A 19,790-nucleotide genomic window follows, 5' to 3' on the forward strand; every position below is an offset into this window, starting at 1 on the left:
ACAAGCGGCGCCAGAACATTTACGCAAAGGAAGCCCGACGTGTCCGGATAGCCGTGCTTCGCCTTTAAAAAAAATTCTGAGAAGCTTGCATTCACGCGCCAGACTTGAATGGCGAAGATGTTGTTCGTGAGCATTGCCGGACACATAGTTAAGTTTCAGCATCATTGTTTATTTACATAATTGCGGTGCTAGTAATTGCCGTCATATGCATGGAAGAGGTCTTCGTCTTCCTCGCGGCGAGTGGTGGATGCAGAGTGATCCTCAGCATTGTAGACTTCCACCAGCTCTTCGTCATCGACTCTAAGAGGGGTAGCGGGATCTGCAAACCGTCTGGGTAAGGATTGGCACACTCGTAGCCACGTCTTCCAAATATCCATAATGGCTTCTAAAGAACGCGGCGACCGCGGGGACCTCTCCCAAGCAAGGTGTCTTTTCATGTTTAGAATTAGCGCTGCAGCTTTTTTTTATTATTATTATTTGCTAGAGCCACTGCGTAAGCCAGGGACTCGGCGGTAGCTGCGAAGCACGCGCTCACACGAGCGCTGGACATTTTTTCGCTCCTTGGGTTTTTGACAGTTTTTTTTTGCTAAAGCCACTGCGTGTGCCGGGGTCGCTCGGCGGTCGCCGCGGGGCACGCGCTCGCGACCGTTCACTTTCCCTTGGTATTTTTTTCCTGTAACACCGAACTTGCGGCTCGTCTAGCAGCTCCGCTGTTCAGAAAAGATTCTTGAACAATATGTGGTTCAAAACGAACAAAGGTGGCTGCACTTGTTCTTTTGAATTTCAGGCCTATAGTTATCCTCATATCGATTACATGTCGTCAAATTAATCTGCTCAACAATCTTGTATGCTGTTACGAAGAGAGCAATTGTTTTGTTTGGGCTGACTACACTTCGACACTTATAGTCGCAAATGCTTACCGTTTGTTGGCAACACAATTTGAAAGCTAATTCAATTTACCCCGCATTCCTTAATAAGGACCGGATTTCAAGCATCGTTGTCAGGTCTGGAGGTCGAGGGATGCCGACACCCGGGGACTCCTGTTAAAACATTTTTGATTTCATTAGGTGTCTGCTTATTTAACAAAAAGACACGCACTGTTCTGCGGCACAACATGCAACAGGTACCATGTTATCAACCTGGCATTAGTCTCACCTGAGTGGAATGAGGAAATCCACGGTTCTAGCGAAGAAAAAATATGTCATTAGGCACGGATTGAAAATAATTAATTAAATTGTCCCAACTGTCGTGCAATTTCAGAAAACAAGAATATTTTCCAAAGCATCAATAAAATTTCCGCCCCTCACATTACTCATTTTCGAATCCTTTGACACAGACAGAAAGAGACCGTGGGCTTTGTGGAACGAGAAGGGCCTAACGGTGCGGAAAGAGCAAAGCAAAGCCTGGAGAGCCCTGGAAAGGAACCGAAAGGAGGACAAATAGATGTTTTTCAACGTGCACAAGCGAAGGGCAGGCGAATTAGGTAACGTCTTCGTCAAAACTTTCTAGGCCATGCCAAAAGTTTTTGGGCCACAAAAATTCAAAGCATAAGCTTACCGTTTGCTTGTGACCAAAATATTTTATGGCCGTAAGAAGGTGTTTTCTTCGGTTTTCTGGTATAAAACGGTTCAGCCTTGTTCGAGAGGTTAGCTTGTACTTTGAATTTTTTGCTGCCTATACTCTTTCGGCGTGGCCTAGAAAATTTTGACAAAGACTGTACACTACCAAAGCGAGCAGTTGGGCAAAACGTCCTCCATTCATGAACTCAAACAGCGATGCAGACAAAGTTGGGAAAAGAGTGCACTGAAAGGACGTAATATGACTTAGACTGTTCGCTTGAGATTGCGAGGAATACTTTTTTTTGTGTGTGTGGCAGTGAAAGTAGGTGGTGTACGCCCGCAACAAATCTCGGCGTCGATCCGCGGACGGCGAATAATAGAGGAACAGAAAACGACAGAGAACTTGCTGCGGTGGCGCTACCAACAATGCTAGACAGACGTCAAGTCAAAGTGCGGCTCGCCACCTGCCTCTGCCGAAGTGACTTTTGCCCGCCGATTCAACGCGCCCCTTGACCACTGTCACTGTTTGTACAGCCATTGCAGGTTCGCAGAACAGGAACGAATGAGAATGATTGCGACAAAATTCCGATACTGGTGGTTTACGAAAGAAGCGACAGGCAGCCACTGCCGCTGCTAAAGCGAGTAACCGTGACCACTGAGACGGTTAGAACTCAAAGCACAGTTCGCACTGTGCGTATAAGGAGTGTGAGAAACGCCGTGTAGCGAACTTGTAGCGCCGGGCCGAGTCTCAAGCTTGCTAGGAAGGGGGCGAGATACTCGGCTTTACTTTGCTAAGCGCGAGGCCAGTGTGTGTCTTTCAATGTTCATTCGCAATTTTTGATAGACCTGGTTTTCGAGGGATTTACAGCAGGGTTAGTCACACTATATTTTACTGGTAAACACACGTGCATGCCGGTCTTCTAGTGGTGAAGGCGGAAGTCCGCGAGTAAAGGTCTGGCTCGTAGGAAATGCATAGAGGATACATGCATCGGCGTTCAACCGAAAGCATGCTTTCAACAATTTGTGGAAAAAAAAAATTCCGCCATCTCCACGAAGTGAATGATGATGAGAGGCGCGAAGCAAAAATGGTTATCGGTAAAACCGTGAAACATTCGCCCGCACATCATATAAAGACTGGACACGTCAAGCTTTCCACCGCTCCGTTGCCAAGCCCGTCGACGACGTCGATGTTTGAGGTGGATATATGTGGGGGTTGTTTGGGACGATGAGAATCTCCATGGGTAAGTTGGCGAATTCGGTGTGTGACATTTTAGCCACCTTGGCCGTCGCCTTCTGCAGAGCGTCTTGTGTCGTGTACCCCCGGTACCTGTCTTCAGCTCGCAGGCGACGAACGACAACCTCTCCTTCTTCCTCTTCTCCTTGTTGGGTAGCAACGAACGCGTTGAACGTTTTGACCTCTTCGGCCAATCTTTGGTTGGCCAATCCCTAGGGGGATCCTGCCACAATCATCGTTAATGTGCCGTACCGTATACAGCAGCAACGAGGGATGGGACAGGGCCCCCGAGCAAGAGGAGCTTCGCCCCTAAAAGGAAACTAAAATTCCAGCCAGTCACGCCTGGCGACAATGAGCAGAGATTCTGTCAGGCAGCTGTGGACGCGTCGGCTACCGACTACACTACGCGTTAGCCGCCCGCGCGCTGGCAGTAATTGAGACTCACTGTGTCGCCGTCTACAGAACAAACGGGGAAAATGGTCGTTGCATCGGCTCTAGTGAGGCGCTCTTATGAGCTGAGTCTGTTTGTCTGCTGCAATATGCCCCGCCGTCTGAACGTTTTTACGTAGGATAAAGTTTACATCATTCTTTGTCGATACGGTTGCCCCATAGCCAAGTTTTTTTTCATATCCTGCCTCACGTAGAAGGTATTTGTGATTTTCATTTCGTGTATTCACGAAAATTTGCGTACTATATAATGTGCCTCTCTTTTAATGTGCTAGCCTATCCACCTATATATTCGATACTGACTATGTTAATGAGTGGCATCCTGGAAGTTCGCCCCTGCACACAGGGTTCCAGAAGTTGAAGGGGGGGGGGGGGGGTTCAGCACCCTCCGTTAGCAAAAAGAAGGGGCTTCGCTCACTGGTCTTCCGGTCTTGTCAGGATTAGACAAAGCATGACACTAAGACAAAACAAAGCAAAAACTATCTGGAGTGGATAAGAACGCGAGGCTCAATGCGACTAAGTCCTTTTTCCAGTATGGATGACTCGTCTGCCAAGGCTAATCAAAGTTGAAGTCGATTTTATTTGGCAAATAGCATTCAATGCTGAAGGCCGTTGTGACGTAAAAGCTGATAGACACAGCTTGGCCCCACCAGGGGGTCCGAATAGTAGTTGGGACGATGCACAATGCACAATACGTTGGTTTGCCACATCAGAAAAAAAACAATACAATAAAGTATAGCGAGTTCATTTTTACAAGAATAACCCCTCCCCCCCCCCCCCCCCCATTCCATCGAGACCAAGCATGCGCTAAAAAGAATTACGATAAGAAACTAAAAAAGCTGGAATATTCCCACTCGTCACAATTTTACTGAAAAGCAAAGAAGCACAACACACGAAAAAAATGTAAACAACACTGAGCACAACACACGAAAAAAATGTAAATAACACTGATCACAAGATGTGCTTATTTACATAAGCGCCACCAAGCGCTTCGCCTCTTCCTTTACATTACAATCACAACAGTTTCGCTGTTTCTTCAAGATGGAGTAAATGAGTTCCTTCCGATTATACTATTCACACTGTCGACTGTATCATGCGTGACGACGCTTGCAAGGAAATTTTGAGTGTCACGCCGAGGGTACGATTGCTCTTCTCTAACATTGCGATTGCATCCCACGTGTGAAGGCACTTGCAAGTGCATTTGGACAGCCACGCAGAGGGTAAAATTTCTCCTCCCTAACAAACAAATAACCCTAATGATCGCATTATGTAGAATGGTAGAATTGGATAAAGAGCTGTTAAAAATTAAAAAAATGGGGCAGCTCCGCAGTAGTGGCGCGAAGATTTTGAAAACAGCGAAGCTGGCGGACCAACCTAGCTTATGTTTGGAGACTCAGCCAATTTTTCTGCGTGGTGTCATCGATAGCCCCCAAAAGAGCAATGAACAGTCGGTAATTAAAGTATGTACAATGTACGCGTACCCACCGGCTTTGCGGTGAAGCTCCAAGCGTACCGAAGGGCGCAGCGGGACGAGTGTTTGCTCAAAATTTTCGAACTCGCTCGGTCACCACCGTTCGGCTTGTGTGGTCGGGCAAGTGGGACGCTAATTAAGAAGTTGATTAACGTTATCGCTTCTCGGCCTCTTGGCTTCTTTTATTTTGGAATTAATTTTTCTCTTTGCCCTGTCAAAACTGCGCCACTCGCCGCAGCAAGCGGCAGAGCGAGCCACCCCGCGACGGGTTTCCAAAGCCGTGCTTTTACCAGTTGCATCTCGCCTCCAACAGGTGGCGGCACCAATACTGTGCGAGCTCGGCGAGGCAAAGCCGCAAAGCTACGGCGGTGCCGGCGAGCGCGATGACGTCATCGATCGGCAAGGTTTTCCTCAGACCTTCGCCGGCCCAACTACCAGCTTAAACAGCATCGCTGTAAAATGGTGTTTATCGCAAGACTGAGTTCAAAAAGCCGAGGCGGCCTCCGTGAAAGAAAACTCTAGGAAGACTAAAGCCTGCTCACGTGCTCCGAAGGCGAAATCCTGGTGACACATACGAAATATTTCTATACTGATGCACTTTTTACCTCGCTTTCTTCGCTTTATTCGCTTTGGTTTGTTCGCCTTTTCGCACAAATTACTTAAACAGGCTTTTTTTCTAGAGACTAGTAGCACACGCCACAGCTTCTCAGAATCAGTGTCATGCGGGGCAGGGTGTTCTTGTCCCGTCTTGTCACGTCCACGTGTCACGCGGTGAGCACTATTCCAATTTTTCCACCACTGCCAAAGTTTGAAGTGTCGGGTTGGCTTTTCTCGCACTGTCCGGAACAATACATATGTCATCTCTGGAAATGTTTGGTTGGCCAGTGTGTTGTAGGTGTTCTAGCCGCCTCAACTGCTAGCATTTGTGCTATGTGTAAAACTTACTGTAATTTATTTATTTTTTTGCTGTCACTCCTTTCTTGTGCACTTTTCTACGAAAGAAAAGGCGTCGTGTACTTTTCACGGCTACAGCTTAGCTGCCTATCGCAGCCTAAGGCACAACTTGGCTGGCTCGTGTTCTTGCAGCCCCAGCCATAAAATCCCGATCCCTATCCTTCAAACACCGAAAAGAAAAAAAAATTTACCGCTGATGGGCGAATATGAATCTCAGCGAGCCGGGAAAAAGAGAAAGGGGGGTGGGGTGGCTTTTTAAGCGCTGAGGCCCATCACTTTTATTATTAAGGTATTTTTTCGTCTATAACCACTTCAATTAGCGGGCGCCAACGTTTATGATCTACACAGTGAGTGAGCAAATTGGCGAAGGAGAGATGGTGAGAGGGAATTTATGTGCAATATAGGTCCACAAGCAAATGTTCTTTAACGTGAGGCCCAGTATCAGCCGTTTAACGAAGCAATAAGTCAAAAACCTTTCGTCGACCAAACAACTATCTATTGTCTAAAGAACGGAATGAAATTAGGCTTTCAGGAAAAAGGTCGTAGAAAGATGGCCCAACGCATTTATTTGGGAAGCCGTATGGGGAATGAAAAACCTTGCAGGGCTTGCGGGGCCGTAAAAGGTTCAAAGCTGACTGCAGATGCAGTCACGTGTGTCTTGTCGTAAACTACCACCACCTTATTCCCCCCGGCATTTTCGCAGGGAATAGGGGAAGACGTGGGATGGACCGAAAGCGTTTTTACGAAGTGCTGAGGTTTCACCAGTAAAACTTGCCCCGCTTTGTGGCAAGACTGGGAGCTTCGCAAAGATGCGACACTGACTTGTTTTTTTAACTACGAGGGGGAAAGTACTGTGCTGTCTGGTTGCTTCATGTCATTACAATCCTAGGATATTTACGAAAATTTTCCCGCTCAGAAAAGTACCAACACAGAGCAATGCTGAGGGCTCTTGGGGAGGGCTTTTGAAATAGCAGATTACCTGGCATTCTTTTCCGCGCTTAAGACTGCGTGTGCAGAGGCGGTTCAGTATTTTCCCTGCGTGAGAATTATCGCCGCATGATTATTGCAACTTAATTATCAGCCCAGAAGGCCTAATTGCCTCAAAAATTCTGTTGTCTCGCGACAATGCGAGTATTTAAATTGATGATGCCCTCTCGACTCAAGTCCTTACTTCAGGTTACAAGGCGTCAATCTTTTAATCTGAAAGCTCAAGTGAACAATGTTGGTCGCAAATCCAGCGTCCATGCTCCACAAAATGGCCGATGCGCGTCAGATGAAATAACTGAGGGCACAAAGAATAAAAACAGGTCATTGAACGCCCGGATTGACGGCACTTTTCTCAGCGCGGCTCCTGTAAACTTGTTCGTTTGAAAAGAAGCCGCGAAAATGTTGGCTTCGGTGGAATTCGAACCAGGGACTTCAGGGATGCGAGACCAGCGCGGAACCCACGGACGGTGATTATAGCTAACTATAAAGGGGAACCTAACAAAAAGGTTGTGTTAGGACATTTAGAGACATGGGCCCACAACTCTACGGGCAATGTTAGCCTGCTAATTCCGCAAGTGGCAATTAGGTGAGTGGCGAAGGTCATTACGCTGTTGGCACCACGTCCTTACCAGGGATAAAATGAACGCGCTGCCTTCCACGGGACACGTTAACGTGTCCCGTGGAAGGCAGCGGGTTTCCTGGAAGGCGACGCCTTAATCAGGTAGAATTCTGCCTGGCTAAGGCGTTGCGCTGCCGATTACGAGGATGCGGGTTCAGTTCCCGGCCGCGGCGGCCGTTTTCTGATGCAGGCTAAAAGCAAAAACGCCCGTGTGTACCAGATTTCGGCGCACGCCAAAGATCCCCAGGTGGTCAAAATTAATCCGAAGCCTACGGCGCGCCTCATCGCCTGCGTTCCGTCGGCCCGTAAAACCCTACAATCAATCAATCAATCAATCAATCAATCAATCAATCAATCAATCAATCAATCAATCAATCAATCAATCAATCAATCAATCAATCAATCAATCAATCAATCAATCAATCGACACGTTCCAGCAATTTTATCGCTGAGGAGTATGCGGCGCTGGACTCGTTGCCGTCTGCATCACTAGCAGTTGGGAAACATGACAGCGCACTCAGCAGCGACATATCTGTCCCACAATTCCACACTAATGCTTTCGCATACACTACATCGACAGAAGGGCTTAGGTCTCTCAGAATTTCTTTTATTTCCGTCAAGGTGGCGCGCGCACACGGGCAAAGCATGCATGACGGCGGCGACGACGACGCAGTGAACGTGCCCAAGCGTGTAAAAAATCCCGGGCCATCTCCACTAACGCAAAACCTGGGGAGGGGCGAAGCATGCAGTGTAGAAGTGTATTCTTGGCGCCTTGGCTTTTTTGACAACGGAGATGAAAGCGTTTGGGGTAGGGGTATACAGCTTTTCTGTAAGTCTCTTGTCTTTAAAGCACGAAGCTCTCTAGCCCGAGTCGTAAACGAGTGTCCCGGGATTTTTTTTTTAGTACGCGAAACGAAGCACACCAGCGCGAGGCGTAAACGAGTGTCCCGGTGTTTATCTAGTTTGCGTTACGTTCTAGCGCGAGGCGTGAACTAGTTTCCCGGTGTTTTAGTACCGTGACATACGACGATTGCGACGATGACGACCACGACAGCAGACGCCAACAGCCCCAGCCCGGAAGGGGCTTTGCTTCTAAAGTGGAGCAAGGTGCAAAAGCCGGTTCTTGTCTGCCTTAAAACCTTTGCACGTCGGGGCGCAGCGCCGTAAATAAGCATAATTTTCTACATCAAAGATATGGACAAGTTAAGCCCGTCCCTTGAACCGAGTATGTAATTTAGTGGAATTATATTTTCCATTAAAACTTTCCGAGCTGTGAACGGCTGGAACACTTCACGAGACTCGTGCCACCGAAAGTGGAAATGAGGCTTCAAGAGCGCTACTTTAGTTTCCATTAACAGCACTCTGCCTCGCGAGGGCAATAACCCCCACAAATTTTATTACCCGTCCTTGCCACCCTTCCTGGCTCAAAGTTGGCGTCGACGGAGAGAGTGCGTGTCACTGTGCCCCATTTTCGCCGCTATGCTGAGCGCTTGAGAGCGCGCAATCACCCGCATTTGCGGGCCACAGCCTCGAGGCGGCTGCGGAAATTTTCATTCAGTGTCGTAAATACTACCGTGCCAGTTAAAAGCACGCCATGTTCGACTAAATGCACCGGGTATGCGTTGCGCAGAAATAGCATAGCACCTCCTAATCAGTCTCAACGAAACTCTTATGGCATGTTCTCCCGCCAGATTTATTATTAGCACAGAAGGAACGTGACACGAGCCTTAAGCGACGAAATGCAGTTATGCACAGCCACTTCACTATACCAGGCATCTATAACAGGGGTTGGGGATCAGGTTTTTTTAGACACCCGGAGTTGGGAATTTGGGTAAGTCTTAGTCGCTTAGAGCACTACCGCATTTATATCCAAGTATTTTTGTATATTACACGCAAAATACCCAACATAAATACATAAATAACCCAAGGATAAGAATTAGGGGGTGGGAGAGGTACGAATAATCGCAGATCAGAAGTGCCTGGCGTAAATGAGGAACAAATGCGCTCGTAACATTTCTGTATTAAGGCCTTAGAAACCGGATCTATATTTCATCGTCCATACCCTACTTGGCCACGAGCGATTGTTTTCATACATTCCCCAACCTTTTACTGCGGCGCATATTTTTTTTTTACCTTACCCGGCACTGCCAAGCCACCATCGGTAAGGCTCAGAGCGGTGTTCATTGTATAGACTGGGTTACAGGAGTACAGAGGTTGGAGTGCGGGCTCTCGCGGCGGTTTTGACCTGCTGCGGAGCGGACTGGACACTACTTGCGCTGATAACAGCAACGCACCTTTGCCTGAATTATAACGTACTAATGAAACTTTGCGGTTGGGCATCACTGCCTGCTTGCATGTTCAGGGTGTGCTTAAAAGCTTCATTCCTGTGCGTGGGCGGTAGACAATTTGGAAATCCTTCTCGGATGTTTTGGGCTGTTTTTGGAAGCTTCGGCGTGCATTGACGCAGAATGGGGGCTACGGGTTGAGATAGGGAAGTCGGTTATGTCTTCTGGGTTCTGCGGCGGCTCGATTCTCTGCCACGGACGTATAGCGGTGGGATAGTACGGCCGTGGTTGGTGTCGTATTTCATTCCGATAAGAACCCCGTATAGGGCAGCGGCTTTATTCGCGATCATTGCAGCTTGAAGCGCTGCCAAGCCGGTACACACACTAGTGGGTACCAATGTTGACGCAGGCTTCGGATCCAAAGCATCAGCGGCGAGCGTGGAGCGAGGGACGACGGGGTGTGCGGGCATTCGATGCTGGGGGTGACGTTTAGGCCATGGCGACCGTCTGTTCGCACGTGCTTTGACCAGTACTCAGAGCATCCGGTCAAGACACTTAGCGAACTACTCGCCGTTGTTTGATGTGTCTAGCAATGCGTTTTTTTCGAATATCGGTACTAAACTGATTGAAATATGATCTTCCAAAGCGGGCGACCATGCGAAGAGTGTCGACCTGGCGCGGTTTTTCTTTTAGGTTTCAAAATGTTGGATTGGCAATTTTTTAACGTCTTTGTAGTAAGCCTGATCTAGAGGTAAGCAGGTATTATACAGAGCGCCGATTTACTCAATGAGACGCATTGGGGTATGCGGTTTGTATGAGACTAGAGGGGCTACAAAAGCATCTGCACTTGGCTTCTGAAGCACTGAATGCAGATGCACGTTGGATGAGAACGTTGCGGAAGCAAACCATTTAAATGAAATTTTGAATCACTCCCAGCTCCTCGTGCTTATAAAAATTTATATTTTCATATTGAGGTCTTTTCAACATTCATTGAATATTTGGCGCACCAGGATTTTCCGCGAGTTAGCTGTGGTACAGGTCTACATATTACAGGCATTCGTTCTCGAGCAGTTCCTTACGTGACCTAGCTACCCATGCCCGCGAGCAAACTGCATCAAGATGGCTCAAATAAAAATGTGGAGCTCTGCTTTCGAAGGCTTGAAGATTCAAAATCGTTCATAGAGCGGCAACAATTATCCCAAATAATTAATAGCTCATCATAATAAACCGTTGTTTGCATCCACTTTACCTCGCCAGTCGTCATCGTTTTTTACAGCACGTCTTTGGGTAACTTAGCGCTCTTCTAAACCTAAAGAGGCTTGACACCCAACTACTAGCCCACTTACAAGCTTGGTTGAACATAATTGCAGAATGCTGCTCGGTACCAATCAGAAATATCGCAGAGTTGCAAAAATGCTTGAGGGATACCGGTAAAGATGAGTTACGGTGGCGACCGAGTATTATGCTTGCCAGCTTCATAGAAAGCCATCCGTCTTTGTACCGAGATATTTCTGCTGAAAAGCCGCACCAGCTCTGTTAAAGACTTCATCACTCAGTGTGATTCTGCCACGGTCCAAGAAAGTGATTTAGTTCTAAAAAGATCTCTCGGGGCAATCGCACAAGAGTTGTTTTCGCTGTTTAACGCTGGGTTGCATGCCGTGGCAAGTAGCACAAGGGATGCCATATGTCCCCTTCCATAGAGAACATAGAGCTCCGAGTACCTAGTACCGAGAAGGATCACCGAGAAGGAACAACTTTTTGGCAGGGTATGTAAAATATGGGTTACATTTATTGATTCCCCTAGATTCCTAGGAGGTTTAAAGTTTGAGTATTTCGGAGAAGCTTCAAGCATTGCGGGAAAGCTCCTGTTGTCCCCGGGACTGGCCACATGTTCAAGAGGTAGGCCCTTTCCTGGCCATTGTATCAGCCCGGGTTCCAAATCAGACGCATTTTAACGCGATAGCGTTATTAGGCTCATTTTTCGATTTCCTCGTGGCTGCTAGCCGTCCGCTAACAGCTGTGCTCATCAAGTGTCCACTGAAATACGTCGTCGCTGCCAGCCGGAAGCTACGATTGAAGCAGCAAGATTCGAGAGCTGGCCGGAATCGGGGCAACTGAAGTGTGGAAAGGAGGGCAATGATAACGCGGCGGAGACGAAAGAAAGAACACGCATTTTCAGCAGGTGCCGCGCCTGCGCAGTGAAGTTTGTTCAACTCCGAGTCGGTGATGGCGTACTCGACAGACATGGTCACCAGCCATGCCCGTAACTGACGCCACAACATCTAAGCGTCTTTACAGTGGAAGATAAAAATAAAATTCAGGTAATTCATTAGCCGAAGCTACACCTGGGCTACGAGGCAGGCACGCCGTAGCGATGGCTTCGGGAATAATTTCGACCACCTGGCGATCTTTAACGTGCGCCGAAATATCGTACACACGGGAGTTTTTGCTTTTCGCCTCCATCAGAAAAGCGGCCGCCGGGGCCGGGATTCGCACTCACATCCTTGGACTCAGCAGCGCGACGCTTCACCCACTGAGCCACCCCCGCGTGCTTTCACCGTGACTGATGCCGGCACCAGCATTGCGTCCCCTAAATAAAACAGGTGGCATATGATTTCACGTCAGTCTCTCAGAACTCACGGAAGGCATTGATTATGAGTACAAACGACCTAAAATAAAACCAAGCGTCCAATCACATGAATTTCCAAACTACGTTACAACAACCCGTGCTTCTGTCTCCACTGCATGCTGCGTTTGGAAAATGACGGAGGGCGCTACGCGGCCAAGTTAAAGATCACCCTAAAATAGGTACGGATGTCCTCCTAGAGAACAGTCACCTAAGGGTGCTCGGCGTGGCTCTACAGTAAAGGGGCCGAGCTCAACTCACAATCGCCAAAAAAGGGGAAATCTATAACCAATTACAGACATTATAAAACACCTAACGAAGGGAAGGCTGGATATTGAAAAGCTTACCCTACCACAAATTTTCCCGCACCGAGAGAGAGAGAGACAGAGAGAGAGTGAAACGTTTATTTATCCTAAAGGGAAAAGAGCAAGAGCGGAAGCGGTCAAGAAAAAAAACAAAATCATCTTCACGACAACATACAGGGCAGCCCTCAACCTCGGAATTTTGACCATGAGACGAACTGACTACCCGTGGTCCACAAGTGTAACATAATGGACACACAGATATGGGCCTAGAAGAAGGGGAAGGCCATTACTCGATGGAGGGAAGAAATAGCAACATTCGGAGGCAAAGAATGGACTCGGGCAGCTCAGGACAAGAGCGGTGAACGTCAATGGGACATGCCTTCGTCGTGCAGTTGACCTAAATAGGATGTTGATGACGATGACGATGAATAGGCCATAAAATTGTGTCTTCATAATTCTTCTGAAGAAATTGGAGAAACAACATTCTTAGCACCCTAGCAACTGGGAAAACAAAATCTGTGCGGGACATCGTATGGAACACCGGTTACCCCTCTGAAAAGAACTGACTGCGCGCCTTGATAGACAGGTCACCGATTCAGCGACTCCGTATAAAAACTCTCTCTACCAAAAACGTGGATCCAAACCTACACAAGAACTGCCATATGGCAGGATTAAGTTCATTTGGGGAAAGCTTCAAACTCATGAGACCACAGTATACACCGCCTCCGGCGAGTACGAAAATACGAGGCAGCAGTTGTCGTAGTTGGATACTTAGGCAATCTTTGTGATTGCAAGGCATTCTACGCACAGAAACAAAGAAACAGAAATTGTAGACATCCTTTTGGCAATCCGACTAGGGGAAGTATGGAATAGAAGCGTAAACATTATTACAAGCTCTGAATGGCCATTCGACTCTTTTATGAAGGCAGAAAACCTAAACGCTTAATTATTTAGGATACTACTTCCCAGAATTCATAAAATTAATAACGTCTCCTGGATGCCCAGACACAAGGGTCTCGAACAGAACGAGGCACCCACCAAAAGGCAGTGCAACTCACATACCGTGCTCCTTGCAACCACTACTACCGCACTCCCTTCCAAGAGAAACGTCAAGATTGTGTCCTCATCCTACGCCTAGGAACACAATTTTTTCCCTCGCTACAAGGTGGTCCCAATCCCAAAGAGTCGCAAACTCTGTGGAGGATAAACCAACACAAGTATCTACAAATCAATGGGGGTGAAGATGTTTGCTGGGAACATCACACAACAACTTTCCTCTACTAAAATCTAAGAAACGACTATCCTCTTCCAAGCAACCTAGCTGTGTCCAAGGGTATGATCAGCGGAGAACAACTCGAACATTTTGTATTCCACTTCTATCAAGACATGGGAGGCAGCTTTGACCAGCTCATTACCTCGAGAATAAACCCTTTGAAACACTGACACCTTCTCGCCCAAACTGACCAACAATCAATGCGTTGCCGCAGTCTTTGAGGCTTACATCTTAAGCCACAGAAACGCAGAGGGACTTTGTCTCTCCTGGGCCACGGCACTTAAAAACGCTCCCTGATAGTCTATCTCTATTCGCTTACCTTCAGTGCTCGTGAAGCAAACGTCGTAAATACAGCAAATGAGTACGAAAACGCTCCCGGCAGTCGAATTAATGCTATCGCGTCTTACATCTTTTTTTCTAAAAAGTCATCTCCTCCAAATTTTCGAAACATTAAGCTATGATGGAGTTCTATGCATTCATAGTATTGCCTAGCGTTTGGCCGTATCTATCACCGAACAATGCCTAGAATTGACTCATCTAGCAAGATGCGACTCATATAACCTTCCCTTCAGTTATTGTTATTGTTTTTTACTGCTTTGCTGAACCTCAATGAAATGCAGGATGGCTCAGTGCGTCCCCTCCCCCTCAGAGTTACAGACACAACGTCACGACAGCAAGCGCATCCAGCTAAAGGGGCACTGCGAGCGTCGCGAACACAGGCCGTGTACCCCCAACGCGCACCGCAGCTTTTATTTAGCCCCACATTATCCATTTTTGATTCAACGCACCAGTAAGGCACGTTCACACACAAAAAAATTGGCCGCGCATATGCTCGCGTCGCTGCAAATGTCGTCGAAAGACGATAGTCTTTTGCCGCTCCTGCCGCGTAACTGGCTCTTCGTGTCTCATCCGCCCACCTCTCACGCTGTTCCCCTCCGGTCTCGGACCACCCGTTGGAGGTTTGCGCAGTTCACTTTTAACGCGTCCGCACTGATTCGTCCTCTGTTCGAACTGTTTCTGCTTAGCGCTCGAACCAGGAGTGCGAGGTACGGGTGGCGGCGTTATTTGTATTTCGTGGTAAAACACCTTTTTTCAACGCGTTTGATTGATTGATTGATTGATTGATTGATTGATTGATTGATTGATTGATTGGTTGATTGATTGATTGATTGATTGATTGATTGATTGATTGATTGATTGATTGATTGATTGATTGATTGATTGATTGATTGATTGATTAGGGGGTTTAACGCGACGACGTTACACATGCGATGAGGCGCGTCGTAGAGGAGGGCTCCGGGTTAATTCATACCACCTGCGTATCTTTAACGTGCGCAAAAATCTTCAACACACGGCCGGTTTCGCTTCTCGCCTCCATTAGAAAACCCGGAACCTTGGGCTCACTACGTTTGTTTTTAATAACATTGCAGGGTGTCCCAGTTATCATCTATCAAGATTTTAAGAAAGAGCAATGGAGTTACTAGAAGAAAACCCAGTCCATAATGTTTCCAATGCAGTGGGGTAGCGGCCAGTAATTTTTCGTTAAAAAATTGTACACTACATAAATAATTATTTGTATTAATTAGATAACTCGAGAAGTGCTGCCCTAATCGTTAAAGTGCCAATGAGACACTAGGCACTAGAGCTGTACACGGGCCAAAAATTTGGCCCCGAGCCCAGCCCGCGCCCGGGGCTTATCGCAGTAGGCCCGGCCCGACCCGACGAAGAAGGCCGACGGGCCGGCCCGGGCCGGCCCGAGACCTTAACCTTATGGCCCGGGCCCGGCCCGGCCTTGCCCGGCTGCGTGTTTCCATCCCAAATACCTTAGGGGCCCGCGCCTGATTGGGGCACGTTTGGAAGCGAAAACTACCTCAAGGCGGTAAAATGCATCGTAATGGAAACGATAACAGGCAAAACCAACATTAAACGGGCAAAACAACCGCAATTAAACATAACAAGTCCTGATCCGTGCTTTTACCGTGTCAGCAACATGTAGTTTCTGTGATATCATTGAAAACCTTAGTATTACTTCACTGTGCAGGGCCAGCTCGGGCCGTCAGGACGGCCCGGCCCGTCCGAAGTATTTACATTTCGGCCTGTGCGGCCCAGGCCCGGGTGAAAAGTAAGTCGGGGGGCCCGAGCGCAGCCATGCGGGCCGGGCCGGGCCCGGGCTTTCGGGTAAGCCCGAGCCAGTGCACACCTCTACAGGCACCCACGAGAGGCATCTAACTGCGGTATTTGGGATGACGAACTAATTGCGTACTCATTTATTTGGACTGATAACAAAACCCTGCGATAAATACCGTGTCACGGTGCTACCACACGCTTCGTAAACCAGCACCCTAAAATAAGCGGATTGAAAGCAATGCCTTTACCTGTCACACGTCCGAGGAGACAGCCCATCGGCTTGATAATGGCATGCACGGAAGCAGCAGCAACAAGTTTCGCGAGCCGCGTGTAGCAGGTAAGGCACAAACGCGGTCCCGCTATCTTCTTTGTTTCTTTCCTTTATTTCGTTCTGGCTAACTGAGAGGCAGCCCGTTCGAGGGCACTGGTTTATTATGCGGGCGGGAACGCCGCCACGTGGTATTTTTCATATTTCGCGGGTTTTCTTTATCAGTCAGAATAAATGAGTACGCAATTAGTTCGTCGCTGAAAACACAGATTCTCTCGCGGGTACCTACAAATGCCTCATTGACACTTTAATGACTAGGACAGTACTTATCGAGTTACATAGTTAATTGCGATTAATTAAAAAATCGAATTAACGAAACAATTACTGGCCGCTACTCCAATGCCTTAGAAACGTTACGCACTAGGTTTTCTTGTAGTAACTCCATTGATTATTTTTAAAATCTTGGTATAGGATAACTGGGACACCCCGCAATGTTATTAAAAATAAACGCGGTGAGCCCGCGTTTGCGTGTTGTGGCGGTGCGCGTTGTGGGTACACGGCCTGTGTTCGCGAACTCTGGAATGGCCCCTTAAGCTGGCTGCGCTTGCTGTCGTGACGTTATGTCTGTAACTCTGAGGGGGGTGGGGGGGGGGGGACACAGGGACATCCTGCATTTCATTTATGTTCAGCAAAGTAGTAAAAACAATAACAAGAACTGAAGGGAAGGTGATATGATTCGTATCTTGCTAGATGAGTCAATTATAGGCATTGTTCGGTCATAGATACGGCCCAACGCTAGGCAATACTATGAATGCATAGAACTCCGTCAGAGCTTAATGTTTCGAAAGTTTGGAGGAGATGACTTTTTAGAAATAATCAGAGCTACATTGACAGTGAAATTAGTAAACTAAATGATGCTGTCGTTTTGTTATCTTCATAGGAATGTTACTCGGTTGCATAGCTACGGCCATCACTTTACGTCGCTTATGCAGTTCAGAATAATTGCCCAAATACGTAGGACTATGCCTTGGACACTCGAAGTAGCGCAGCCAACATGTTCGGCCTGTCACGCGGCGCGTGACCATGCATTCATGATAACACAGCGTCGACAGACGCCTGGCGTATACCGCTACAAAAGCGGTGGTCACCTATGGCAGGACCTTCTTCTGGTACACTTGGTGCAGTTCAAAAGCCTTTCATGCGGCCATCTAACCATATACAGAAAAACTCGGAGTGCGCCTATTAAACTTTATCCATTTTTGTGAGCAAAACAGGTTCTAAAGGGGTGAACCTGCGAATTTCCGTAGGCGAATTTATATCCACGTAATAAAATCGAAGCGCCCGCTCTTGCACGCATGGTATAGCAACACAAAGATTCGTCGGGTAAACGCGGTGACGACCAAGCAGCTTCAAGCCGCTGCTAGGCAACGAAGGCTGCTGATGTACACGACTACACGGCCGAAATATGGAGCAGTGAAAGGAAACGACGCATGGAGCCAGAGCTGAATTTTGAACTAGATCGCGGAAACTATTTTCAAGGCATACACTACGGACTGCTGTTAGATACGCGGCTTACATTGTTTTCTGCAACCAGAAAGCAGGCCTTGTAACGGGGAAACAAACCATTCGCTCATTCCCGCGTCTGACGAGTGAAACAACCAAACCAAAACAAAGCCCCTACCTTAAGAGGAAGATGCTCAAAACGCGAAGGTTTCTCCATCCAAACAGAGCCAAATCAAACTCCGAAATCCACGCTCCGAAAGTCCACAGTTCTAACGGCCAAAGTCCAAAGATAAAGCACAATTCAAGTCAGCCATAGACCAAAGCCAACGCCCACGCTACCAACTCAAAGCAAATGATGAGCGCCCCGAATGCGATGATAGGGCAGTGCAACAAATAAAGAAAAGCGATAATAGCGTAGTCGGATAGACGCCGGTATAATAACGCGATGGATACAGGATCGATTCCGACTCCGAAAGCGTTTTTTTCTTGTGGCGCTTGGTTTTTTTGGAATCACGTCCCAGGCTTGATGTGCCTTTGTGGAAACCCATTGCATTAATGTGGCTTTCCTGCAGTGCATTCTGGCAAGCATCGCTACGTCACCCAGCCATATGCAAGTGATGACTGGTAAGGAAAACACACTTCAGTGATGAAAATCTAATGCTGAATCCGAATACTCAGCTGACGTTCGTCATCACCCTTTTTTGAACATTGCAGCATCCTTTTTTCAACATGGCAGCGGGGGTTAAACAGGTGAATGGGAAATGAATCACCCGTCTTGCATTCAAGCAGGATAGTGAGACGCGTTTTTGTTGCAGTAGTAAGTAATTTTCAAATATGGCACTCGGCATTTTCAGCGGCGTAGGGGGACTCTTTCGTGGGTTTGCTGGTTATGTAAAACTACAATGAAATCAACAAGATATGCGGGGGCACAGGCACTCCCAATGGCTGACTTATAAGTAAAGCATTCTTTGAAGCTGGTGCTAAGTTCCCGGCATTGTGTTGGAAATGTGCTTCAAGCCAGCCCAGATGTAGCTTGAGCGCGTTGGTTTAATCCACAAACTTTGAATTTTTACTGTTTATCACTATAATTTAATCACGACGCTGACTACACACTACAGTGAACTCACGTTAAAGGCCTGAATACATGGAGCGAACTTTCACGACAAAGTTCGCCCGGCGGAAAATCCGCCGGGGCGCAGCGCCGAGTGTTCGTCGGGCTGCGCTACACGGGGCGGAGACACGGCGTCCGCCGCTCTCTCACCGCTGGGTCGCTGTCAGTGTGGTTAGATGAGGCAAATGCAGCAAAATGGAGTGCATCACAAGCAAAAAGCTCTCGATACCACTGCAACGTTTTGTAAAGTTATGGAACACTCCAAAAAAGCGTAAAATGAATGTTTAAAAATAGTTTCTAATCTTGTTGTTGTGCTGCCGATATGCATGTGACGAAGCAGTTGAAAGAAAGCGGCGATCTGAATGTCGTCTGGCTACACTGGGCAAAAATTGTCTGCACTTCATTGTTTGCTTTAGCTTCGCGGGTAGCTTTTGTCACTACCTCCGCTGAATGGTTACGGTCATTAGGTAGGCATCCGGGCGGTGGTTGTTCGGGTGGCCGTGAAGTAGCCGAAAGCGGCTTATGTACAGTCGCTTATTCCAACCTGCACAGGTCGCCGTCACTTCATTGTGGGCATGTCGAGTCTGTGCACCGGCGTGAACGGTGAACATCATGCCGAGCAGACGACGCAGACAAGCGGAGCAGGCGGAAATGGGGGAGAGCGGCGAGACCTCCTGATTGGCTAGTTTTGGTACGCTGTTTGTTTGCCGCTTCCGGTGTCGTCGACGCCGGGCGAACTTATAGATGTCCTCGGCAGAACAGTGGCAGACGACGTTTTTTCCGCCGCCGCGCGTCGGGCGAACGCCGCCGGGCGTTGTTCGTCGACTTTTCGTCTCATATTCGCTCCATGTATGCGGGCCTTGAGGCGAACTAGCTTAAAGGAGTACTGACACGAAATTTTTGTGTTCCGTTTTTTTCGCTGCTATGCGGGCCTACCAGTCCACTAATCATAGAATGACAGATTAGACGGTCGAGCGCAGCGTAAACATTCATTTACGGCGTCGTTTATTCGTGCCAGTTT

The sequence above is a fragment of the Haemaphysalis longicornis genome, unplaced genomic scaffold (genome assembly GCF_048455015.1).
Source record: "Haemaphysalis longicornis isolate Haplotype H1 unplaced genomic scaffold, Haemaphysalis longicornis Haplotype H1 scaffold_1, whole genome shotgun sequence".
In the NCBI taxonomy this organism is placed as follows: domain Eukaryota; kingdom Metazoa; phylum Arthropoda; class Arachnida; order Ixodida; family Ixodidae; genus Haemaphysalis; species Haemaphysalis longicornis.